Here is a 27,990-nt window from a genome sequence, read left to right as displayed (position 1 = left end):
GTCAACAGTCTTTAGAAATTGGTTGAGGTTTTTCATTTGAGAAATGAAGAAGTAGCCATGTTCAGAATGATGCTCCAGTGAAGTGTACTGTTTGTTAGAGGCACGTGACCAGAAAGCATGCTACACATTGTTTTCCTCCGGCATTGAACACAGATCATCCCGTCTTCAATTTTATCGATTATTTACGTAAAAAAATACCTAAAGTTGTATTACAAAAGTAGTTTAAGCTTTGTCCAAACATTTCACAGGTAAATTTTGAGACATGTTGTAGTCACGTTGTGCAGGTTGGAACCGGTGTTTTTCTGGATCAAACGCGCCAAATAAATGGACATTTTGGATATATATCGACGGAATTAATCGAACAAAAGGACTATTTGTGATGTTTATGGGACATATTGGAGTGCCAACAGAAGAAGCTCGTCAAAGATAAGGCATGAATTATATCTCTATTTCTGCGTTTTGTGTCCCGCCGTGATGGTTGAAATATGATGGTCTGTGATTGTTAGCTGGGGTGCTATCCTCAGATAATAACATTGTTTGCTTTCGCCGTAAAGCATTTTTTAAATCTGACACGTTGGCTGGATTCACAACAAGTGTAGCTTTAATTTGGTATATTGAATGTGTGATTTCATGAAAGTTAAATTTTTATAGTAATTTATTTGAATTTGGCGCTCTGCATTTTCACTGGATGTTGGCCATCCCACATATCCCAGAGAAGTTAACAAAAAATCATGTATGTCATATAAAATATATTCACCCCACCCTAGTATGGGCTCAATAGCATCTCATTAGTGTTCAATATCTTGAGAATCAGCTGCACATGTAGTGGAAGAGTGCACTTCACATGTGATGGAAGAATGCACTGTGCATGCAGAGGGTTGCAATTCCATTGAATTGGGGATAGTTTAAACAAAATATGCCACAAGACCTAAGAATTGCCTTATAACAGTGAACCTTTTTTGTGGGATACACATAAGCTAACTTTTTTCATGAATTTAAGCAAAATTCCCCAAATTCCCGGGCTTAACTTTCCATGAAAAATGTCCGAAAAAATGGCCGAAATTTACCAGAAAGATTCCGACCCTTTGCAATCCTACAGCCAACTAGCTGAAAAAGTTTGAGAGGATCTTCTTGCTCTGGCTAGCATTAGTTGTTGATCTTGTTGATGTACATAACTGAGGGAGAGAGAACCTACCTTTTCATGGTTGTTTGGTCAATAGGACTGTAAAGTTCCCAAATGTACCGTGATGTTTACATATTTGCAGAAATCCATTTCAGGTGTATTTTGTGGCTTTTGGCGAAAGCGTTATAATGATCTCAAGTCACGCTGTTGCTACTTCCTGTAAACATACAGTCCAGTTCAAATTTGATGATGGCAGGGCCGATTGGCAAATGGTGTGTTTGTAGAAAGGTCTATTGTAGCTCTGATTGGCTGGCTATAGCGCAACCGTCTGTGTAGACTCTGGTCCTGGACAAGGTTTTATTTAAAGCAGGGTCTTTTATTTTCCTGAACACATGTCCACTTTTCACTCTATATTGCGATAGCATTTTCACAATTGCCTTAGTATACATAATTCCCAAACATAATAAGAATTTATAAAAACGTGAAATGGACCATATCTAAGTGGTCACTAGACATTTTCTGACGAGGGTGTATATTAACAGATTTTAATAAGATTTCATGATGCGAAAATGCTGTCAGTTCCTCTTTAAATGCAGCAATATTTCACACACAAGTTATTTTCAACAAGATGGCTAGCAATAGCAAGTTCGCTCAACAGATGAGGATTATTTGAAACTTAACTTCTCGTTGAAAGTTATTCTTGAAAAGGGAGAAGCTGACAAATTAGCAACAACATCCTCTTCGATAACACCTGCTGCAGCCGCTGCAAACTAGCCGACAACAAAAGCTAGCTAGCTAGACCATGGTAAAACTACTGCTCGCTATTGCGCAGTGACCTGTTGACCTTTGAGAAGGCCGAAGTTTCTATAAGTTGTTTGTAAAAACATTCCCACCCATTAAATCAAAATGTGATTGGTTGATTCCACTATCATTCAAAATGTTTGCCCTAATACAATTCAATTGAAGATGCCTTTATCTAGCTTATGATGGCTTAGCCAATGGCTGACTTAGCTAACTAGATGTATCTCCCCAGAGACCAGCAAATAAAAATCCTGATTGGTTCTCTTTTTCTCTTCAGCGTGGCTCGTTGTCCTTTCCAAAAGAAACTAAACAGATTAAATCAGAACATCATTTAAAATAGTAATATAATCATCATTATTATAATCATTATTTTATAAATCCTTAGCCCTTCTCTGAAGACGTAGAAGGCCCCTTGTTCCCCACTGTGTTTGGGTTAGTAATAAAATGTGACTCGTTTCAGGAAACTAGGCGTATGTCGCGCACTACTTCACAGGAGAGTTATTTGAACGTAAACTTTATTTTTTTTTTACAAAATGCATTTTTGGGCAGAAATGCCTTCTGGAACATGTGAACTTTCATGTGCCTTAATAACAAATGTGTATGTCATATATAATTACAAATATGTCACGTATACTCCCTCTCCGGCCTGATTATCCCGCACACCTGTCACCATCGTCTCGCTCACCTGCGCCTCATGACATTCACCTGGACTCCATCACCTCCTTGATTACCTTCCCTATATCTGTCACTCCCTTTGGTTCTTTCCTCAGGTGTTATTGACTCTGTTTTCATGTCAGTGCGTTGTTTGTGTTTCGTGTTCATTGTTTATTTTATTTATTAAAAACAATCACTCCCTGAACTTGCTTCCCGACTCTCAGCGCACTCATTACATAATGTTTACCTCATGAAATTACAGTAGACTACTGGTAGACTATGTATTTTGCTTTTCAGACAAAATGGAATGTGGCCCCTTGAAAGCGCCTTGGCTACGGTATGTTTGTTTGTCTGTTAGGGTAGGCTATACTATGTTTTTTTAAATGCCGACACAAAACCTTTACTTGTCTGCAAAGGAACGCCACTTATAAAGCGGGACTAAAATCCATCACTAAGCAACCAGAAATGTCAATCTAATCATTTCGAGCTGCTGTGCGCCTGCATATCTCTCCTAAAAAAGTACTTTAAAGTTTGTTAAATACCGTGACATACTAAGACATTTAGTAGAAATACAATTTTTTTTAAACACAGCAGCACATCAATCAGCTACATTTATTGTCGTCAGAGAAAAAAATACAGAACATTTTACGCCGGAGCAGAATTCTGCTGTCTGAAAAGGTACAGACCTGATGCAGCACTTTTTAAAAAATTGTCTGAAAAGTTATCAATTGTCGCTATCCACATGTTACTGTTGCTGCGTTCTGTCTGTAAAGGGTTGCAGTAGATAGAACTTCATTGCCTGGTCCAAGAGGTGATACACACGTAATAGCACCATTATTCTGCATTGTACATTTTATGATTTTTCTTATCGTTTAACTATATATATAAAAAAAATGCTGTTTAAACGTTAAGCACAATTGTCCATTTGTCACATCCCAAGTACAGCTGTAGTAGTGATCTGACCGAGTAGAGTCGAATAGTAGTAGTAGTAAGTAGAGTATAGCTGTAGTAGTAACTGACAAGTGTAGAATAGTAGTATCGAGTAGTAGTAGTATAGTATATTATAGTAAGGTATAGTATAGTTCTTACCAGACAGACAGAGGGGCCGTGAACTGGGAAGAGGGGGGCAGCACACTGGAGAGCTGGGGACAGCACTGGAACACGTTCTGTACAGAGAGAGATGGTGAGAGAGAAAGAGAGAGGGAAGAAAATAGCTATATTTTCTGAATGTTCTCCCACTCACAAGACAGAGATATTCTGCTAGCAGTTACAGTAATAACATGTCTGATTATTGAGGATGGCTCGAATGCCTCCAGGGGAAAAAACAATGCGTTGACATTTAGTTCACACATCCTCAAATCCTCATCAATGCATCTGGGCTGCTGCATTTTAACATTTTCATCATACCTCTCCCTCTGCCTTTCTGCAAAATAAACTTTTAATAACAAGCTGTTTGGTAATGCATGTTCCCTAACCAAGAATGGCTGCTGGAAATGAGCTGGAAAATCACAAAACTGGTGCTACATCTGCCGATTAGCAGAGGGAGAGGGGGGAGAGAGAGACAGAGAGAGAGAAAGCAGAATTAGGACGATACCCGCAAATGATCAAAATCCAGAAAAGAGTCAATAAATTCTACAACCAACAAAAGGGAACCGATTCCCAAACCTTCCATAACAAACCCTACCCCCAGAGGTACGCCAAATAAAAAAGTGATTCACTTTTTTCTTTTTTTTTAATATACACTGCTCAAAAAAATAAAAGGAACACTTAAACAACACAATGTAACTCCAAGTCAATCACACTTCTGTGAAATCAAACTGTCCACTTAGGAAGCAACACTGATTGACAATAAATTTCACATGCTGTTGTGCAAATGGAATAGACAACAGGTGGAAATTATAGGCAATTAGCAAGACACCCCCAATAAAGGAGTGGTTCTGCAGGTGGTGACCACAGACCAATTCTCAGTTCCTATGCTTCCTGGCTGATGTTTTGGTCACTTGAATGCTGGCGGTGCTTTCACTCTAGTGGTAGCATGAGACGGAGTCTACAACCCACACAAGTGGCTCAGGTAGTGCAGTTCATCCTGGATGGCACATCAATGCGAGCTGTGGCAAGAAGGTTTGCTGTGTTTGTCAGCGTAGTGTCCAGAGCATGCAGGCGCTACCAGGAGACAGGCCAGTACATCAGGAGACGTGGAGGAGGCCGTAGGAGGGCAACAACCCAGCAGCAGGACCGCTACCTCCGCCTTTGTGCAAGGAGGAGCACTGCCAGAGCCCTGCAAAATGACCTCCAGCAGGCCACAAATGTGCATGTGTCTGCTCAAACGGTCAGAAACAGACTCCATGAGGGTGGTATGAGGGCCCGACGTCCACAGTTGGGGGTTGTGCTTACAGCCCAACACCGTGCAGGACGTTTGACATTTGCCAGAGAACACCAAGATTGGCAAATTCGCCACTGGCGCCCTGTGCTCTTCACAGATGAAAGCAGGTTCACACTGAGCACATGTGACAGACTTGACAGAGTCGGGAGACGCCGTGGAGAACGTTCTGCTGCCTGCAACATCCTCCAGCATGACCGGTTTGGCGGTGGGTCAGTCATGGTGTGGGGTGGCATTTCTTTGTGGGTTCGCACAGCCCTCCATGGGCTCGCCAGAGGTAGCCTGACTGCCATTAGGTACCGAGATGAGATCCTCAGACCCCTTGTGAGACCATATGCTGGTGCGGTTGGCCCTGGGTTCCTCCTAATGCAAGACAATGCTAGAACTCATGTGGCTGGAGTGTGTCAGCAATTCCTGCAAGAGGAAGGCATTGATGCTATGGACTGGCCCGCCCGTTCCCCAGACCTGAATCCAATTGAGCACATCTGGGACATCATGTCTCGCTCCATCCACCAACGCCACGTTGCACCACAGACTGTCCAGGAGTTGGCGGATGCTTTAGTCCAGGTCTGGGAGGAGATCCCTCAGGAGACCATCCGCCACCTCATCAGGAGCATGCCCAGGCGTTGTAGGGAGGTCATACAGGCACGTGGAGGCCACACACACTACTGAGCCTCATTTTGACTTGTTTTAAGGACATTACATCAAAGTTGGATCAGCCTGTAGTGTGGTTTTCCACTTTAATTTTGAGTGTGACTCCCAATCCAGACCTCCATGGGTTGATAAATTTGATTTCCATTGATCATTTTTGTGTGATTTTGTTGTCAGCACATTCAACTATGTAAAGAAAAAAGTACTTAATAAGAATAGTTCATTCATTCAGATCTAGGGTGTGCTATTTTAGTGTTCCCTTTATTTTTTTGAGCAGTGTATAATAAAATCGCCTCATTTCACTGCCAAAAATAAAATTCAACCATCTAGTGTTAAGAGAAATAACAACAATATCAAACACAGGTAGCCTAGTCAAATAATTAACATCCAATCACATTAACCGTTACTCTCTCGTGGGAATTCCACTAACGGTCCATATGTAGCTGCTGCTCATGTTGGTATCTGTACTGATGGTGCAAAAGCCATGACAGGGAGACATAGTGGAGTGGTAACGTGCGTGCAAGCAGTTGCTCCCGACACCACTTGGGTACACTGCAGCATCCACCGAGAGGCTCTTGCTGCCAAGGGAATGCCTGACAGCTTGAAAGATGTTTTGGACAATACAGTGAAAATGGTTAACTTTGTTAAAGCAAGGCCCCTGTCGTGTATTTTCTGCACTATGCAATGATATGGGCAGCGACCAAGTAACGCTTTTACAACATACAGAAGTGGGCTGGTTGTCAAGGGGCAAAGTATTGACAAGTTTTTTTTAATGTAGAGACGAGCTTGAAATTTTCTTTACCGACCATAATTGTCACTTGTCTGACTGCTTGCATGATGACGAGTTTCTCACACGACTGGCCTATCTGGGTGATGTTTTTTCTCGCCCGAATGATCTGAATCTAGGATTACAGGGCTTCTCCGCAACAATATTCAATGTGCGGGACAAAATTGAGGCTATGATTAAGAAGTTTAAAGCTCTTCTAAGTCTACATTAACAAGGACAACACACAGGTCTTTCCATCATTGTATGATTTTTTGTGTGCAAATGAATTCAAGCTTACGGACAATGTCAAATGTGATATAGCGAAGCACCTGAGTGAGTTCAGTGTGCAATTACGCAGGTACTTTCCCGAAACGGATGACACAAACAACTGGATTTGTTATCCCTTTCATGCCCTGCCTCCAGTCCACTTACCGATATCTGAACAAGAGAGCCTCATCGAAATTGCAACAAGCGGTTCTGTGAAAATTGAATTTAAATCAGAAGCCACTGCCAGATTTCTGGGTTGGGCTGCGCTCAGAGTATCCTGCCTTGGCAAATCGCGCTGTTAAGACACTGATGCCCTTTGCAACCACCTATCTATGTGAGTGTGGATTCTAGGCCCTCACTAGCATGAAAACTAAATACAGGCACAGACTGTGTGTGGAAAATTATTTAAGACTGAGACTCTCTCCAATACAACCCAACATTACAGAGTTATGTGCATCCTGTCAAGCACACCCTTCTCATTAACCGGTCGTGAGTTATTCACAATTTTCGATGAACAAATAAGCTGTTATATGTAAGATGGTTAAATGAAGAGCAAAATTATTGATAATTAATCATATTAATATTATCATTTGTGCCCTGGTCCTATAAAAGCTCTTTGTCACTTCCCACGAGCCGGCTTGTGACAAAAACTCACACTCATTCTTGTTTAATAAATATATTGTATAGTGTGTGTGGCAGGCTTACAATGATGGCAAAAAACAACATTTGAGAGTGCACTGACCCTGGTGCTAGAGGGGGTACACAGCTGGAGGTTGAATGTTTGAAGGGGCACGGGACTATGAAAAGTTGGGAACCACTGAACTAGAGAATAGTCCCCTAAGCAAGCTGGTCCTGGGGCTCTGTTCACAAACACAAACAGACCCCACAGAGCACCAGGACTGCAACACAATTAGACCCACCAAATTAGGAGAAAACAAAAAGATAATTACTTGACACATTGGAAAGAATTAAGCAAAAACAGAGCAAACTAGAATGCAATTTGGCCCTAAACAGAGAGTACACAGTGGCAGAATACCTGACCACCGTAACTGAACCAAAATTAAGGAAAGCTTTGACTATGGACAGACTCAGTGAGCATAGCCTTGCTATTGAGAGAGGCCGCCGTAGGCAGACCTGGCTCTCAAGAGAAGACAGGCTATGTGAACACTGCCCACAAAATGAGGTGGAAACTGAGCTTCACTTCCTAACCTCCTGCCAAATGTATGACTATATTATAAACTCCTATTTCCCTCACATAACCACAAAGAATTTTAAAACAAATCCAATTTTTCATAAATTCCCATATACAATGCATTCATTAAGTATTCAGACCCCTTCCCTTTTTCAACATTTTGTTACGTTACAGCCTTATTCTAAAATTGATTAAATAACAATTCCTCATCAATCCACACACAATATCCCATAATGACAAAGTGAAAACAGGTTTTTAGATATTTTTGCAATTGTATTACAAATAAAAAACAGAAAAACCTTATTTACATAAGTATTCAGACCCTTTGCTATGAGACTCGAAATTGAGCTCAGGGGCATCCTGATTCCATTGATCATCCTTGAGATGTTTCTACAACTTGATTGGAGTCCACCTGTGGTAAATTTAATTGATTGGACATGATTTGGAAAGACACACACACACGTCTATATAAGGTCCCACAGTTGACAGTACATGTCAGAGCCATGAGGTCGAAGGAATTGTCCGTAGAGCTCCGAGACAGGATTGTGTCTAGGTACAGATCTGGGGAAGGGTAACAAACAATTTATGCAGCATTGAAGGTCCCCAAGAACACAGTGGCCTCCATCATTCTTAAATGTAAGAAGTGTGGAACCACCAACACTCCTCCTAGGGCTGGCCGCACGGCCTAACTGAGCAGTCAGGGGAGAAGTGCCTTAGTCAGTGAAGGGACCAAGACCCAGATGGTCACTCTGACAGAGCTCCAGAGATCCCCGGTGGAGATGGGAGAACCTTCCAGAAGGACAAGCATCTCTGCAGCACTCCACCAATCAGGCTTTTACGGTAGAGTGGCCAGACGGATGCCACTCCTCAGTAACTGGTCTGATGAAACCAAGATTAAACTCTTTGGCCTGAATGCCAAGCGTCACGTCTGGAGGAAACCGGGCACCATCCCTACGGTGAAGGATGGTGTTGGCAGCATCATGCTGTGGGGATGTTTTTCAGCGGCAGGGACTGGGAGACTAGTCAGGATCGAGGCAAAGACGGACGGAGCAAAGTACAGAGAGATCCTTGATGAAACCTGCTCCAGACTGGGACGAAGGTTCACCTTCCAACAGGACAACAACCATAAGCACACAGCCAAGACAATGCAGGAGTGGCTATTTCACAATTATTTATTATTTATTTCACTTGCTTTGGCAATGTAAACATATGTTCCCATACCAATAAAGCCATTTGAATTGAATCGAGAGAGGGACAGAGAGAGAGGGACAGAGAGACAGACAGAGAGAGACATAGAGAGAGAGAGAGAGAAAGAATGGAAAAGAGTGCATCCCAGAGTTCATCGTTTCCAGTTCAATGGGCCTCTCTGCCTCAACAGTGTGCAATTCACTTCACCTCTCTCCATCTCTGCCACTCTCAGGCCAATCAACAGTCCATCTCCACAGCCCATCAAACCAACTACATGTGCATATAGTTTAAGGCAGCTAGATGTTAAATACGTCAAGCAGATCCACTCAGTGAAGTGGCTTTCACTGGCCTCTCCAGTTGGAGAGCAGACAGTTGAACCGACAGGCACCAAAAAAGGTAGGCAATCTAGGCAAGTCACATATATAGGCTAATATTTATGTTAGACAGTGAGTGTGTTGGTGGGAACATGGCACTAAGCCAAGGGGGTGGTGAGAGAGGGGGAGAAAGAGGGTGGAAAAAAGAGAGTAAAGACCCAGCAAACCAAAATTGGTCATGTGAAAGTTCCCACAACATTCGTTAGGTCATGGCAAGTCATAACACAAAACTGTCCTGGTGATGATTATAGAATGTTTGAATAAAACATTCGACCTGATGTCGCTAGAACATTCCTAAAACACATTTAATATGTTCTTTAAAAAGGTTCCCGGAATGTTTCATTAGGTTGTGGGAACAGTCTGGTGAGAACATTGTGGGGACACCACAAAAGATACAGTGGCAAGAAAAAGTATGTGAATCCATCGGAAATACCTGGATTTCTGCATAAATTGGTCAAGAAATTTGATCAAGAAAGTATATGAACCCTTGGATTTAACAACTGGTTGACCCTCCTTTGGAAGCAATAACCAAACTTTTTCTGTAGTTGCGGATCAGACCTGCACTACGGTCAGGAGGAATATTGGACCATTCCTCTTTACAAAACTGTTTCAGTTCAGCAATATTCTTGGGATGTCTGGTGTGAACTGCTCTCTTGAGGTCATGCCACAGCATTTCAAATCGGGTTGAGGTCAGGACTCTTGACTGGGCCACTCCAGAAGGCATATTTTCTTCTGTTGAAGCCATTCTGTTGTTTATTTACTTCTGTATTTTGGGTCTTTGTCCTGTTGCGTCACCCAACTTCTGTTGAGCTTCAATTGGCGGACAGATAGTCTAACATTCTCCTGCAAAATGTTTGGGAATTCATTTTTCCATCGATGATAGCAAGCTGCCCAGGCCCTGAGGCAGCTCCAAACCATGATGCATACTTTACAGTTGGGATGAGGTTTTGATGTTAGTGTGCTGTGCCTTTTTTTCTACACACATAATGTTGTGTGTTCCTTCCAAACAACTCAACTGTAGTTTCATCTGTCCACAGAATATTTTGCCGGTAGCGCTGTGGAACATCCAGGTGCACTTTTGCAAACTCCAGACGTGCAGAAATGTTTTTTTTTGGACAGCAGTGGCTTCTTCCATGGTGTCCTCCCATGAACACCATTCTTGTTTAGTGTTTTACGTATCGTAGACTCGTCAACAGAGATCTTAGCATGTTCCAGAGACAAGACAGCTCTAACCAACATCTCCAATCTCGTCTCATTGATTGGACTCCAGGTTAGCTGACTCCTGACTGCAATTAGCTTTGTAGGAGTCATTAGCCTAGGGGTTCACATACTTTTCCCAACCTACACTGTGAATGTTTAAATTACGTATTCAATATAGACAAGAAAAATAATAATTGTTCATTAGTTTGAGTACACTACGTTTGTCTATTATTGTGACTTAGATGAAGATCAGATCAAATTTGATGACCAATTTATGCAGAAATCCAGGTCATTCCAAAGGGTTCGCTTACTTTTTCTTGACACTGCATGTTTCCAAAACATAACAACTGTCCATGATGATTCTACAATGTTTATTTTAGGATGCAAAAAATAGTCATCTGATGTTGCAAGAACGTTCCCAGAACACGTTTTTTATGTTTTTTAAAAGTTACTAAAACTTTTTAGGTTGTGGGAAAAATGTTCAGATATGACAGGAAATAGGTTCCCAAAACACCAAAGCACAGTTGTGCTGTCATTCAGATAATGTTTCTATCAGTGTGCACCAAAAAAATTCTTTGATGTTGCACGAATGCTGACAAAACAGCATTTCTGAGTACTTTAAAAAGGTTCTCAGAACAACAGAGGAAATGACTGATATTTGGGTTATTCACAATCACTTCATCCGTCCTCTTTATATGCTGCATACTTCTGGACCCATATTTACACACTAGGATCACTTTTGCTTTTCAGATGATGAAAAATCATCCAGGGGCGGACCATATCAAGCGTCTCAGGCAGCCGGATTCGGATACTTTTCCCACTAATTGGTCGTTTGACCAATCACATCAGATCTTTTCACATCAGCTCTTTTCAGAGACGATCTGATTGGTCAAAATACCTATTAGTGAGTTGGGCTGCATTCCAAGGAATTATGTCAGGTGCGTTTTTTTGACAGTTTTACAATTAGTCTAAATTCTGCATTTATAAATTCTGGATTTATAAATCTGGACAAAATAAAGACACCCTCTCTGTTAGTAGTGTATATGTGACTTGTTTCAGGAAACTAGGCATACATCGCGAGTCACTACTTCCAAGGAAAGGCATTTGAACGTAAACAGGGTGTTTTATCAAAACGTGCTTTTTGGCAGAAATGCATGTAAACTTTAATGTGCCTTAATAACAAACGTGTATGCCATCTGAAAATACAAAATAAAATGGTTCACTTACGAGCCTAGTTCGTTTTGCTACAAAAAAAGTCAGGAACCGTCCCGCTAGACATGATTGGCTGAGATAATGGATGGGCTGGACATGCTGAAAGATGAGTTCGGATTGGTCTGTCATGTAGCAGGTTTCTGTCTATAACATGAGCGGGTCAATATGTGTGGTAATCCTTTCTAACGGAGCATTTTTGAAAGATGTCACCTAGCAGAACTGCAAAAGTGTTTCTCTCCACTTCCTGGAGGACAAGAGTTTTGAAATCAGTGGAATTCCCAGTGCAAGCATATAGCTAAGGAGATGGAGAAGATTCTGGCATTTGATTGCAAATATGCAGGGAGTCGAAAAGAGAACACACAGAAGGCTTTTGTATAAAACACCTGTCTCTTCAAACTAAGGGCAACCACGGCAGAGAGGGAGAAGCGTTCATCTATGTATACGGGTAAGAGAGATTAGCTAGCTTTTTTTCTGATATTATACGTTTCTAATTTTTGTCAGAAAGTTGATTTCATTGCAAGTCAAAGCGTACGGTTATCTGGCTCGCTAGCTAACATTACGTGTATGATCTGTGTAGTAATATTTGTTGTATTTCAGAGCCATTTGCATTGCTAGTTATAGCCTAATGTTAGCCAACTAGCTAACATTGAACCTGGTTCAACCTGCAGATTCATACAGGGTAGTGACGTTATGAGTTGTGATTATAGTACATTGTTGAGCTAACGAGCTACATGTCTAAACAAAAGACTCCACTATGCAAGTAAGCATTTCACTGTATCGTTTACACCTTTGGTATCCTGTGCATGTGACAAATAAACAGATTTTATTTGATATAGTATGCATTTACCAGATACCAAGTTCTAAAATTCTTTGGTAGAAACCCCTGCTTTTATTTCATGACACTCACAACCCTAAGCAAGTTTCTCTAATTGGCTCGCCATTAACTTGTAAATATTGATCATGTTGTGAGTTTATTTTCCTTGTAATAATTCATATAAATTAGCTAAAGTGAAGACGTTGTCAGCTATATAATATGGTCATTATTAGAACTGGATAGCCAGCTAACTTAACTTTAGCTAGCTAGCTAACAAGCTAGAAACAAACCAAAACGTTGTTTATAAAGTTGCTTTTAGTTGCCTGGTTTGACATACAGTTGGAAGTTTACATAAACTTAGGTTGGAGTCATTGAAACTCGTTTTTCAACCACTCCACAAATTTCTTATTAAAACAAACTACAGTTTTGGCAAGTCGGTTAGGACTTTTTGAATGACAAGTAATTTTGCCAACAACTGTTTACAGACAGATTATTTCACTTATAATTCACTGTATCACAATTCCAGTGGGTCAGAAGTTTACATACACTAAGTTGCCAGTGCCTTTAAACAGCTTGGAAAATTCCAGAAAATTATATCATGGCTTTAGAATCTTCTGATAGGCTAATTGACATCATTTGAGTCAATTGAAGGTGTACCTGTGGATGTATTTCAATGCCTACCTTCAAACTCAGTGCCTCTTTGCTTGACATCAATGGAAAATCAAAAGTAATCAGCCAAGCCCTCAGAAAAAAATTGTGGAGGAAAAAGGGGGACGCTTGCAAGCCGAAGAACATCATCCCAACCGTGAAGCACGGGGTGGCAGCATCATTTGTGGGGGTGCTTTGCAGCAGGAGGGACTGGTGCACTTCACAAAATAGATGGCATCATGAGGAAAATTATGTGGATATATTGAAGTAACATCTCAAGACATCAGTCAGGAAGTTAAAGCTTAGTTGCCAATGGGTCTTCCAAATGGACAATGACCCCAAGCATTCTTCCAAAGTTGTGGCAAAATGGCTTAAGGACAACAAAGTCAAGGTATTGGAGTGGCCATCACAAAGCCCTGACCTCAATCCTATAGAACATTTGTGGGCAGAACTGAAAAAGCGTGTGAGAGCAAGGAGGCCTACAAACCTGACTCAGTTACACCAGCTCTGTCAGGAGGAATGGGCCAAAATCCACCCAACTTATTGTGGGAAGCTTGTGGAAGGCTACCTGAAACGTTTGACCCAAGTTGAACAACTTAAAGGCAATGCTACCAAATACTAATTGAGTGTATGTAAACTCCTGACACACTGGGTATGTGATGAAAGAAATAAAAGCTGAAATAAATCCTTCTGTACTATTATTCTGACATTTCACATTCTTAAAATAAAGTGGTGATCCTAACTGACCTAAGATAGAGAATTTGTACTAGGATTTAAATGTCAGAAATTGTGAAAAACTGAGTTGGCTAAGGTGTATGTAAACTTCTGACTTCAACTGTATCCTAAATTCATTATTTAACGGGTGGGTTTATTGGTGTTAAAATACTCCAGATGCTATTTTGGACCACCAGGCTGCTGATGTCATGTAGCATGTAGTTTTTGTGTTTATACTTTTTCATATCCCGACAATGACAAGTTTGACGTCGGACAACAATAGTATGTTCATAATATCACTGCGACAATCAGCCTTTAGTCTTCAAATCTTTGGTTGTTTAGTACATGGCCTCACATGTGAATCCTTAAAGAGATGGGTGGGGCTAAGGCTTTCAAAAGCAGAATTACTTTCACATTGTTCCTCAACTGTAGTGTATGATATACCATTTCCTAGCTCTGAGTCTCTACTTCTATCCAATGTAAAAAAGAATAAAAAATAATCAAATTTTGCTACATAAGACCGAATCGAGCCGCTCGGTCAGATATCTGAGTCTCAATTTCACTTATAATAATTTTTTAAAAGTGGGCTTCAACCTGCAGATCTAAGACTTTCAAAACATGATGAAGAAAGAAATCATAAAATACAGTGTTACAAGTACACAGCAAATGATGAGGAATCTAAAAATTTTAATAACTCGGAAATTGTGCTCTGTCCTGATTGACCATATTTGACTAAAAAAACGACACAAGGCCACCGCAGAAGGTTAATGGTTTAGCTGCAGATCCAAAGACTGCAGGTTCAATCCCACTTTTTCTTTAAGCATGTGTCTTTTCAAACAAAAATTGAAATTGAGGCTCAGATATACTCTACTAAAAGAAAGGAAGTATTTTTTTGCAAATATTTATAAATATTCAGTCAGAAATCCAGAATTTATACTAACTGTAAAAAAATAAAACATTGTGTAAAAATGTAATGTTAAACTTTTGTTCCTATTTGAGACGATTGATACAGTCCCCCTGGCTTGTTTTTCATGATCTGAAAAGCAAGAGTGATCCTAGATCAGCACACAGTCTTGGATATCTTGTAAATATGGTACGCAGCATATAAAGAAGATGGGCGAAGTGATGGTCAATAACCCAACTACCAGTAATTCCCTGGGTTAGTTATGTCTAAGAAGGCTAAAAAGGAAGCATGGAAATCCTGATTGAAGATAATGGCACGGGTATATACTGAACAAATAAGATGTAAGAGCGCTTCCCTGGTGTGTAGACTGTCAGCATACAGCAAGAAGTGTAAAAATGGTGTTCGTATTTTTAAATACTGTTCATATGTCCTAATGAACCAATGTGTCCTAATGAACCAACATGCTGAGCATGTTGTGGTAATATTGAGTCAAAACTTAAATATAACATTTACTAAATGTTCTGTGGACCTCCAAGACAAGGCAAAATGCATACTGCATGAACATCAATGGAATATTACGCTAAAACAAATACGCTATGAACGTCATAAAAAAAAAAGACATTTCATTCTTACAACATTAAGGGAAAGTCCTGTGAAACCGAACTCAAACATTGTATGAATGTCATCACAACTGAGCATATTCTGAGAACCTATCTCTTGTAATGTACCCACACTGTTCCCACAAGCCAACGATATGTTCTGGAAACCTTTAAAGTACTCAAAATGGCTGCTCTGTCAATATTCTTGCAACAAAGACATTTTTTGGTGCACCCTGATACAAACATGATCTGAATGTCAGCACAACTGGACAGTTGTGTTTTGGGAACATATCTCTCGTCATGTCCCCACAATGTTACCACAACCTAATTAAAACATTCTGGGAACCTTTAAAAAGAACAGACTAAATGTGTTCTGGGTAGGCTTGGGTGGTATCCAGATTTTCATATTGTCATACCATCCTTCTCTGATACCAGGATTTAGTTAAGGTAATACCAGCATAGCACACAAGGGGCGCTAAAAACGCAAGAAAATCCCATTAGGCCTCTTACCAGAATGCTAACAAAATGAGCACGAACTAACAACGGAATCAAATAGACGCTGTCAGCTAAATGCTAATGAGTGGAAATGAACAGAAACTAATTGCAAAGAAAGGCAAATCCATCTCACAGTGAATTGCATACAAGTGTAACGTCATCACCTCATGTGCGTCGCACAACAAACACGTGTCAATAGCTATAGACTCGCCTTCTCGCTTTCTCCCGTTGTGCTATTTACAAAAACGCACGTGACTGCAGTGGTGTAAAGTAAACTCAGCAAAAAAAAACGGCCCTTCTTCAGGACCCTGTCTTTCAAAGCTAATTCGTAAAAATCCAAATAACTTCACAGATCTTCATTGTAAAGGGTTTAAACACTTTCCCATGCTTGTTCAATCAACCATAAACAATTAATGAACATGCACCTGTGGAACGGTCGTTTAGACACTAACAGCTTACAGACGGTAGGCATAACTGTGACCTCACAGTTATGAAAACTTAGGACACTAAAGAGACCTTTCTACGGACTCTGAAAACCACCAAAAGAAAGATGCCCGGGGTCCCTGCTCATCTGTGTGAACATGCCTTAGGCATGCTGCAAGGAGGCATGAGAACTGCAGATGTGGCCAGGGCAATACATTGCAATGTCCGCACTGTGAGACGCCTAAGACAGCACTACAGGGAGACAGGACGGACAGCTGATCGTCCTCGCAGTGGCAGACCACGTGAAACAACAACTGCACAGGATCGATACATCCGAACGTCACACCTGCGGGACAGGTACAGGATGGCAACAACAACTGCCCCGGAGTTACACCAGGAACGCAAAATCCCTCCACCAGTGCTCAGACTGTCCGCAATAGGCTGAGAGAGGCTGGACTGAGGGCTTGTAAGCCTATTGTAAGGCAGGTCCTCACCAGACATGGGCGGCAGGTAGCCTAGTGGTTAGAGCGTTGGACTGATAACCGAAAGGTTGCAAGATCGAATCCCCGAGGTGACAAGGTAAAAAATATGTTGTTCTGCCCCTGAACAAGGCAGTTAACCCACCGTTCCTAGGCTGTCATTGAAAATAAGAATTTGTTCTTAATGACTTGCCTAGTTAAATAAAAGGTAAAATATGTATATCATTTTTAAACGTCACCTATGGGCACAAACCCATCGTCACTGGACCAGACGGGACTGGCAAAAAGTGCTCTTCACCAACGAGGCGCGGTTTTGTCTCACCAGGGGTGATGGTCGGATTCACGTTTATTGTCGAAGGAATGAGCGTTACACCGAGGCCTGTACTCTGGAGCGGGATCGATTTGGAGGTGGAGGGTCCGTCATGGTCTGTAGTGGTGTGTCACAGCATCATTGGACTGAGCTTGTTGTCATTGCAGGCAATCTCAACGCTGTGCGTTACAGGGAAGACCTCCTCCCTCATGTGGTACCCTTCCTGCAGTCTCATCCTGACATGACCCTCCAGCATGACAATGCCACCAGCCATAATGCTCGTTCTGTGCGTGATTTCCTGCAAAACAGGAATGTCAGTGTTCTGCCATGGCCAGCGAAGAGCCTGGATCTCAATCCCATTAAGCACATCTGGGACCTGTTGGATCAGAGGGTGAGAGCTAGGGCCATTCCCCCCAGAAATGTCCGGGAACTTGCAGGTGCCTTGGTGGAAGAGTGGGGTAACATCTCACAGCAAGAACTGGCAAATCTGGTGCAGTCCATGAGGAGGCGATGCACTGCAGTACTTAATGCAGCTGGTGGCCACACCAGATACTGACTGTTACTTTTGATTTTGACCCCCCCCCGTTTGTTCAGGGACACATTATTAAATTTGTGCCGTCCGGTTTGCTTAATATAAGTAATTTAAAATGATTTATACTTTTACTTATGATACTTAAGTACATTTTAGCGATTCCATTTACTTTTTATACTTAAGTATATTTCAAACCAAATACTTTTAGACTTTTACTCAAGTAGTATTGTACTCCGCGTCTTTCACTTTTACCGAGTCATTTTCTATTAAGGTATCTTTACTTTTACTCAAGTATGACAATTAAGTACTTTTTCCACTACTGCTCAACTGTTCTAGAGAACTACGGTTAGCTTCATCATTTAAAACAATGTGACAGGTGAAATAAAGAAAGCAATCTGCTTTATCTCATAAGGTATTGCACAAGTTGATTGCAGGTAATAACTTAAAAAGTAGCAAAACATTGTTAAATGTATAGAACAACTTCAAAATAAATAGATTGGACGGTATTGACCGTATTGAAAAACCATCCTGTGTCTTTTTCCAAATAGCCCGGTATACCACCCAAGCCTAGTTCTGGGAACCTTATTGTAACATCAGGTGACTGTTTTTTTGCATCCTAAAATAAACATTGTAGAATCATCCGCACAACTGGACAGTTGTTGTGTTTTGGAAACATAACTTTTGTGATGTCCCAACAATGTTCCCACCGGAATGTTCTGACAATCTAAATGAAAAAAATCTGGGAATTTAAAAAAAAACAGACAAAATGTGTTCTGAGAACGTTCTTGTAACATCACCCTAAAACAAACATTCTCGAATCAACACCACGAATGGAACGGTTTTTTGTGTTATGAGAGTATTTGCCGCGACCTAGCGAATGTTCACAGAACCAAATTTTGGTTTGTTGGGAAAACTTTACTCGTACAGTACATGGTGCGAATGAGAACTTTTAGGGAATGTTCTGTGGTGGTTGATACAGATGTTGTGCACCACATTTTTGTGAATGTTAGGAGGAGTCAGGGATATTTCATTTGAAACAATTCCAGGGATATTTCATTTTAAATAACATCCTCATAACAAAATAATTTCATCATCCGAATGTTAATAAAACCCTAACTACAACTCAATGGGAAACTTAGCTAATGTTCCGGGAATGTTCCCGGGTTGCAGTGGAGAGAGAGAGAGAGCGAGAGAGAGCGGACGAGTGTCATGGGAAGACTCATTTTCAGGAAAAGATGGCATTCAAACGGAGCGTCCTGTCTTTGTGATAACTCAAACGAGCACTTAGAGGGGGATCAAAATGACTGTAGTCTTGAACCACTTCTCCAGACTGTAGGTCTACACCACTCTGATGCATCTCAAATACTGTGACACCTTGCACAAGAACCATAGCTTGACCGACCAACCAACAAAAACATCTCCCCCTCTCTCTCTCTCTCTCTATGTTATTCCAGGTAACATCATTCGAGGGTTGAAGCGGCAGGCAGCAGGGATTCCTGTTGATTAGTGTAGCAGATAAGAGGTTGGTAATCTCCCTCCCAGTGAACACTAGCGCCCCCACACACACACACACACACACACACTGCTCTGTTCCTGCTGCTGGTAGCTATAGGGACATGTAAATCATCAGTCAGCCATGACAGCCCCTCAGCTCTACAATCAGTCACAGCCACTGACCCGAAAGCAGCAAAGTAAAATATGCCTGGTTCACATCTAACAGCTGATATAAGGAGAGAGGACAGTTGTAGCAAACGAGTATCATGAAATACATGCACCCAAACAGGGCACACTGAATTTTACTATTCAAACGATTATAATGTTGACCGTGTTCATTTGACTGACAAATAACCTTCAGCCCAAATTCCATGAGCATCACAGCCCTAGCACACACACACACACACACGCAGACAAACACACAATCGACAACTCAAGAGAGAGGAGGAGAGAAGTTGCCCATGTCTCCAGATAATGACTCGGCCTCCTCACATCTCAGGTGAGGACAGAATGTGTCACATCAGGACGTGTCCTGACAGCAATGCCCTGCTGGGAGCTTTGGTTCCTACTCAAACACTGATGGAGAAAGATGGACACACACATTTTCTGTGCTCTCGTTTTCTCAACTCCCTCTATCCTCCCACTGTAAGGCCAGCTCTGAGGGGACATTATACAAATGATGTGGTCTTATTGAAGTGTGGCTCTGAGAAAACCCCGCCCACGACCAGCCCCTCACCCTCCAGGTGCCTCACATATCATGGCTGGGGTTCTTCTGAGAAGGTCACGGCGGGGTCAGGAGTCCACCATATTGAATATTGCTCTTCTAAATATAGACTGTGGAGAAGGAGTGATCGCTCCTACAGACAGTGGAGTCACGTGGCCGTGGCTTGCTACATAAAGCAGGCAGACAGGCATCGAGGCATTCAGTTACTGTTTCGATTGAACATTAGAATAGCCAAAACGAGTGACCTAAGCGACTTTGAGCGTGGTATGATTGCCGGTCCCAGACACACCGGTTTCAGTATCTCAGAAATGGCCAGCCTCCTGGGCTTTTCACGCACGTCAGTGTCTAAGGTTTACCGAGAATAGTGCAACCAACAAAAAAACATGCAGTCAGAGGCAGTCAAACATGCAGTCAGAGGCAGTCAAACATGCAGTCAGAGGCAGTCAAACATGCAGTCAGAGGCAGTCAAACATGCAGTCAGAGGCAGTCAAACATGCAGTCAGAGGCAGTCAAACATGCAGTCAGAGGCAGTCAAACATGCAGTCAGAGGCAGTCAAACATGCAGTCAGAGGCAGTCAAACATGCAGTCAGAGGCAGTCAAACATGCAGTCAGAGGCAGTCAAACATGCAGTCAGAGGCAGTCAAACATGCAGTCAGAGGCAGTCAAACATGCAGTCAGAGGCAGTCAAACATGCAGTCAGAGGCAGTCCTGTGGGCAAAAATAGCTTGTTGATGAGAGAGGTCGTGACGAATCCCGGTTCATGTTGCATCATGCTGATGGCAGAGTCAGGATTTGGTGTAAGCAGCATGAGTCCATGGACCCATCCTGCCTGGTGTCAACGGTACAGGCCGGTGGCGGTGGTGTACCGCCGTCCAATCTGTAGCAACTGCGTGATCGTATCGCGTCAGCATGGACCAACATTGCTGTGGAACGTTTACGACTTGTAGAACCCATGCTCCGAAGAAGTAAGGCTGTTCTGGAGGCAAAGGGAGCTCCGACCCGGTACTAGATGTGTGTACCTAATAAAATGTCCAGTGAGTGTCTGTAGTATACTGTATGGTGTGTGGGTGTACTGTATGGCGAGGAATGGGGCTATGTAGTGTTCTAATCTAGCATAATGGATGTCATGGATGCCATATACATGTCATGTACAGTATGGTGTAGCCTATATAATGATGTACACAGTATGGTAAACGGCTGTGAACTAAAAGGGTTCTAATCTCAATACATTCCAACTGCACTACCTATATGTTATACTGGTACATGAGTGTGTGTGTGCCAGCGAGAGTGTGTGTGTGAGTCTGTGAACGGTGCGTAGTGTGTCCATCTGCTCCGTACATCCTATATTCTTATCACACAAGCTTGGAACTCTTATCAGTGGTGGTGCAGAAGCCCAATGTTCTATCTGCTACTGTGAATGCTTTAAGACTCCTCAGACAGGGTGAGAACAGGTCATAATAGCTCCATGTGAGTGTTAATGAGAGAGAGCGAGGCATGGACAGACGGCAAGACTTTCACACACACCCGCGTGCTGCTACAGGTAACTGCCAAAATAAAGGAAACACCAACATAAAGTATCTTAATAGGGTGTTGGGTCACCACGAGCCACCAGAACAGTTTCAATGCACCTTGGCATACAAGTGTCTGGAACTTCCTGTGTGGAAGCACGTCATGCTTTCAATTAATACAGAACACAAATATAAACGCAATATGTAAAGTGTTGGTTCCAGTGTTCATGAGCTGAAATAAAAAAAATCCAGGAAATGTTCCATACGCACAAAAAGCTAATTTCTATCAAATTTTGTGCGCACATTTGTTTACATCCCTGTTAGTGAGCATTTCTCCTTTGCCAAGATAATCCATCCACCTGACTGGTTGGCATATCAAGAAGCTGATTAAACAGCATGATCATTACACAGGTGCACTTTGTGCTGGGGTCAATGAAAGGCCCCTCTAAAATATGCAGTTTTGTCAAACAACACAATGCCACAGATGTCTCAAGTTGAGGGACTATAAAAGTCAACCAGAACTGTTGCCAGATAATTTTATGTTAATTTCTCTACCATAACCACGCCCCCAACATAATTTTAGAAATGTACCAGTACGTCCAACTAGTCTACCAACCACAGACCACGTGTAACTACACCAGCTCAGGACCTCAACATCCGGCTTCTTCACTTGCGGGATCGTCTGAGACCAGCCACCAGGACAACTAATGAAAAACTGTGGGTTTGCACAACCGAAGGATTTCTGCACAAACTATCAGAAACCGTCTCAGGGAAGCTAATCTGCATGCTCGTCGTCCTCACCTGGGTCTCGACCTGACTGCAGTTTGGCGCTGTAACCGTCTTCAGTGGGCAAATGCTCACCTTCGATGGCCACTGGCATGCTGGAGAAGTGTGCTCTTCAACTGTACCGGGCAGAGTGCCCCTTTGTGGCAGTGGGGTCAGGGTACGGGCAGGCATAAGCTATGGACAACGAACACAATTGCATTTTATCGATGGCAATTTAAATGCACAGACGAGATCCTGAGGCCCATTGTCGTGTCATTCATCCACCGCCATCACCTCATGTTTCAGCATGATCATGCACGGCCCCATGTCGCAACAATCTGTACACAATTCTTGGAAGCTGAAAATGTCCCACTTCTTCCATGGCGTGTTTACTTATCAGACATGTCACTCATTGAGCACATTTGGGATCAACGTGTAAGACAGCGTGTTCCAGTTCGCGACAATATCCAGCAACATCGCACAGCCATTGAAGAGGAGTGGGACAACATTCCACAGGCCACAATCAACAGCCTGATCAACTCTGTGAAGGAAATGAGTCGTGTTGCATGAGGCAAATGGGAGTCACACCAGATACTGACTGGTTTTCTGATGCTTTCTTTAAGGTACAGTATCTGTGACCAACAGATGCATATCTGTATTCCCAGTCAAGTGAAATCCATAGATTAGGACCTAATGAACTTATGTCAATTGACTGATTTCCTTATATGAACTGTAACTCAGTAAAATCTTTGGAATTGTTGCATGCGTTTATTTTTGATCAGTGTACTTTCTTTCCCTCATTTACTCGAGTCGCAAAACAATTTTGTCACGCCCTGATCGGTTTCACCTGTCTTTGTGCTTGTCTCCACCCCCCTCCAGGTGTCTCTCATCTTCTCCATTATCCCCTGTGTATTTATACCTGTGTTCTCCGTTTGTCTGTGGCCAGTTTGTTTTTGTTCGTAGAACCTACCAGTGTTTTGTTTCCCTGCTCCCGCCTGTTCCTTGCATCTGACCGTTCTGCCTGCCCTGACCCTGCCAGTCGTCCTGTACCTTTGCCCCACTACTCTGGAATACCGACTTCTACCTAACCCTGAGCCAGCCTGCTGTCCTGTACCTTACACCCTCTCTGGATTATTGACCCTGCCTGCCTTGACATGTTGTTTGCCTGCCCCTGTTAGTGGCCATGACTGACCCAGCAGACTTGGACCAGCTCCACAACACCATCTCCTCCCAAGGAGCCACCATTGGTAGGCAAGAGGAGTTGCTTCGCGGTCTGATGGAAGGGTTCCAGGCCGTGGTCGAACGACATGACCTAGCATTGGACACATTGCGGGAGCAATTCCGTGGGTTGTCTACTAGGCAGCCTACCACAACGGTAACCTCTCAGCCCCTCAGTAACTCGGCTGGTAGCAGCGCCGTTACCCCGTTTTCCCGGGAACCCCGCTTAGCTCCCCCAGGGGGGCTTCAATGGAGACTCGGGCACCTGTTGGGCGTTTCCTCGCTCAGTGTTCCCTCGTCATGGAGCTGCAGCCATCCTCTTTCCCTTCGGACCGCTCTAAAATAGCAGCGTGATGAGATATGCTTTGGCAGGACTCCCTCAGTGTAGCAGATTGTGCGGTGGATTTCCATACGCTAGCAGCGGAGGGTGCCTGGAACCCGGAAGCGTTGTTCGACACGTTTCTGCACGGATTATCAGAGGAAGTAAAGGACAAGCTTGCAGCCCGGGAACTACTGACGGATCTCGACTCACTCATCACTTAAATTTTTAGTGACAGGGCAGTATTCGGAAATTCGGATGACTGACGTGCCCAAAGAAACTGCCTGTTACTCAGGCCCAGAAGCTAGGATATGCCTATACTTGGTATAATTGGATAGAAAACACTCTGCAGTTTCTAAAACTGTTAAAATAATGTCTGTGAGTACAAGAGAACTGATATGGCAGGCGAAAACCCGAGGAAAATCCATCCAGTAAGTGGGATTTTTTTTGATGTGAGTGGTTTTCCATTGAATGCCTATTGACTATGTAATTGGTTAGGGCCCAGATTGCAGTTCCTATGGCTTCCACTAGATGTCAACAGTCTTTAGACATGGTTCCAGGCTTGTTTTCTGAAAAACGACAAAGAAAAAATAACTTTTGGTTAGGGGACTGGGGAACCCTGAGGATTAGTTATAAACATTGTTTGACATGTTTCGACGAACTTTACCGGTACTATTCGGATGTATCCGTCTGCATGTTTTGACGGCCTTTGAGCCAGTGGATTACTGAACAAAACGCGCCAACAAAACAGAGTTTTTGGGATATAAAGAGGGACTTTATCAAACAGAAATAAAATTTATTGTGTAACTGGGACCCTTCTGATTGCAACCAGATGAAGATCTTCAAAGGTAGGTGATTCATTTTATTGCTATATCTGACTTTCATGACTAACTGCTTGGTTGGAAAATGTTTGTATGCTTTTGTGTGCGGGACGCTGTCCTCAAATAATCGCACGTTATGCTTTTGCCGTAAAGCCTTTTTGAAATCTGACAAAGTGGCTGGATTAACAAGAAGTTCATTTTTTAACCGATGTATAACACTTGTTTTTTCATGAATGTTTATTATTACTATTTCTGTCACTTGAATTTGGCGCTTTGCAATTTCACCGGATGTTGTGGAGGTCGGTCGCTAGCGGCACGCCTGCGCCAGAGAGGTTAACTATCCGGATTGATGGTCGGCTACGGGAACATAGGAGGGAGAAGAGGTCTGATTGTGGTCCCAATCGCTTACTCAAGGATCCCACCTTGTATCTGATGAACTCTGGAAGTCCCCGGTGTTTACATCCTCGAGAGGATCCGAGCTTACCCGAGTTCCTCCAAGAGCCTCCGAAGACTGCCGATTCACCTAGGCTGTCTCCAGCCGAACGCGGACGCAGACTTGACACCCAGAGTTGTCTGTATTGCGGTACCGCCGGTCATAATGTGTCTACCTGTCCTTTCAAGAGACCTAGCTCATTCGTTGGAGTGAGTACTCTGGTGGGTCTGAAAGATAATTGTTCTCTCCCTTTACTCATCCCCCTCTCCGGGTAAACATCGACTCGTGGGCCGATGTGAGTCTTATGGACGTTATCCTGGCATCCGAGCTGGGCATCCCCACTCAAACCCTCTCCATTCACATGGATGTCAGAGCGCTGGAAGGGTGCTCTATAGGCCGGGTCACACACCATAACACCCCCATCAACCTACGAGTGTCAGGGAACCACAGCGATACGATCCAATTCCTGCTAGTTGAGTCTCTGCAGGTTTCCGTGGCATTGGGATTCTCTTGGCTCCAGCGACACAATCCCTCTATTGATTGGACTATTGGTGCTATTATGGGCTGGAGTCCGTTCTGCCACACTCATTGCCTGAAGTCAACTCAGCCTGCCCCGTGACGTCTTCCTGGGGGTTTGAAAATTGCCCGCGGACCTCTCCGCCATCCCCGCGGAGTACCAGGACCTCCGGGAGGAGTTCAGTAAGGCCCGGGCCACTTCGCTTCAGCAGCAGCGACCGGTATCCAAGAGGGTCAAGCCAGATGCGCTGGCACGCCGCTATAGCCCTGTACTCTCCGTATACTTCCTACCTTTCCTGTGTCTAGAATTTCTAGTTTCCCGGTTCTGACCGTTCTGTCTGCCCTGACCCTACCTGTCATCCTGTACCTTTGCCCCACTACTCTGGATTTACCGACCTCTGCCTGACCCGACCCTGAGCCTGTACTTTCCACCCTCTCTGGATTATTGACCCCTGCCTGCCATGACCTGTCGTTTGCCTGCCCCTGTTTGAGGAATAAACTTTACTTTCTTCAACACTGTCTCCACCTGGGTCAGACCTTAAAACATTATACATTTAATATAACATCGGGAATGACACAATTTCATGTGTACAACATCTAAAGAACTTCATCACATAAGCGCCAATAAGCGCTTTGCCATTTCTTAAAGGACATTTTGGGGGGGGTTTGTTCATGTTTTCTCAGCACCCGCCCCCCATTCTACACAACGAGGATGAGGAAGTGATTTGCTGTTTGGGATAAGTTTTGCAAAAACTAGTGAAGTCACAAAAACGCTGTCTGGACTCTTCCATAACCTTCAACTTACAGAAGAAATAAAAGCATCATTTTGACTGCTCATTAATAAAATGTTGCATTACTCTGCCTTTTTTTAAGTCATCCCCCCCATCCTTGACTTTTCCAAAATAGGTCTATACAACACACTGCCGTTGTTAAAATCTTAATATCGGAAACAGTTTTATGAGGGAATTTTTTTAATGCTTTCCCCCCCATTGCCTCTACTTCTCGGGAATGGTAGGGCCAGCTCCGCTCCTTCTCCCGACAGTCCTTCTCCCGACATGAATGTGCCATGCCCAGTTGATAATCACCCCAATAATTGCCTCGAAACTGAACCTAAACTAATTTCACACATAACAACAGATTAAATAAATTTAAAAGTATGATGGGGGAGAAAGGGAAAGAACGGGTGAGTTGATGAGTGAGGGGAAGCGAACAACGCAGAATTCTGAATAACCTACACCAACGTGGCCTAAGCGCAAAAAAGCCAGAACGGTGCGCACTGAACAGGAGTCTGCGCCACTACCAATTGAAACAGTGGGACAGGAGAGAGGAAGGGACGGCACCATTTTGATAGAACAAGTCGGCGACAATGCTACGGGCCGATTATCGGCACCAAATGTCATCGCTGAGAGAGCATGCCCTACATCTCAAGCAACAAACAACATCAGCGATGCACTCACCAGCTTTCGTTGTTCATGGACATGCTACAGCATTCAGGCACTGACCTGTGGCTAAGGTGCACACAGAGCAAGGAGACACTGCCTGGGATCTGTGTTGATTGCTGGAAACGTTCATTTCAATCCTGTATTTCCGTGGAGCATTCGGTGGAAGGAGTGTGTATATGTAGAGTTTCTGGTCAGACATATATGGAATACTTTTCTTTGGAGGTGTCACAGGATCACTTCAGAGAGATCATGCATTACCACCATTTACACACAAAAAAAAAACATACAAATTCGCCACGGTATCCGACATATATAATTTACTATTTTTGACTGCTGTCATATCAACACTTATGCATTTTATCAAGCACACTTGTGGCTTATAATGATGTTGAGGCTACAGATGTTTTCATAATTTGACCGCGCATCTTGCTTACCATGCCTCTAGGAGGGTGGGGTATTTTATTTAATTTTTTTGCCGTTTGAAAAAGAAGCTGTTACTGTGTTCCAACACATACAGTTTATTTTTTTATAGTTGTAACAAAGGCACTCCACAAATAAAATTGACAGAACAATTTTTGTAAACTTTTTTTTTTTTAACATACGATTTTAATTGTATTTCAAATAACTGTATTTTAAATGTTACATTCATAAACACAACCAAATTATTATTTCTGCAATAGCACATGTGAAATGTATGAATTACACTGTTAGAATGTTGCAGTCAAAATGACTGCTCATTGCCTTGAACAGGGATACCTCAAGGCCAAGCAGTTTGACTGTTAATGAAGGCATATGAACACAACGAAGACGATGAGTGAGAATCGAGAGAGAGAACGAGGAGAGGGAGGGAGAGAGAGAGAGAACGGGTGAGAGAAAGAGATATAAAAAGAAAAGAAACTAAGAGGTAGAGAGAGAGAGAGAGAGAGAGATGAAGAGAGAGCTTGATAGAGATCTCCAGTGTGTGTGTGTGTGTGTGTGTGTAAAAAAACGAGAGATCAGATGAATCTCTGTCCCTGAAGGACT

General features: G+C 42.8%; 1 protein-coding gene across 3 annotated transcripts in view; it reads right to left on the bottom strand.

Moving 5' to 3' along the window:
• Positions 1-27,990, bottom strand: part of LOC129817200 (1-phosphatidylinositol 4,5-bisphosphate phosphodiesterase beta-4-like) — a 147,499-nt gene that overhangs the window by 100,270 nt on the left and 19,239 nt on the right. For all 3 annotated transcript variants that reach the window (XM_055872205.1, XM_055872204.1, XM_055872207.1), the window contains exon 3: positions 3,668-3,744. The gene's annotated coding sequence lies outside the window, so the exon portion shown is untranslated. The remainder of the gene's footprint in view (positions 1-3,667; positions 3,745-27,990) is intronic.

Source organism: Salvelinus fontinalis, chromosome 20 (assembly GCF_029448725.1).
Source record: "Salvelinus fontinalis isolate EN_2023a chromosome 20, ASM2944872v1, whole genome shotgun sequence".
Classification (NCBI taxonomy): Eukaryota; Metazoa; Chordata; class Actinopteri; order Salmoniformes; family Salmonidae; genus Salvelinus; species Salvelinus fontinalis.
Note: the sequence above shows the minus strand (reverse complement) of the source record. Positions and strands in the feature narration are given on the sequence as shown.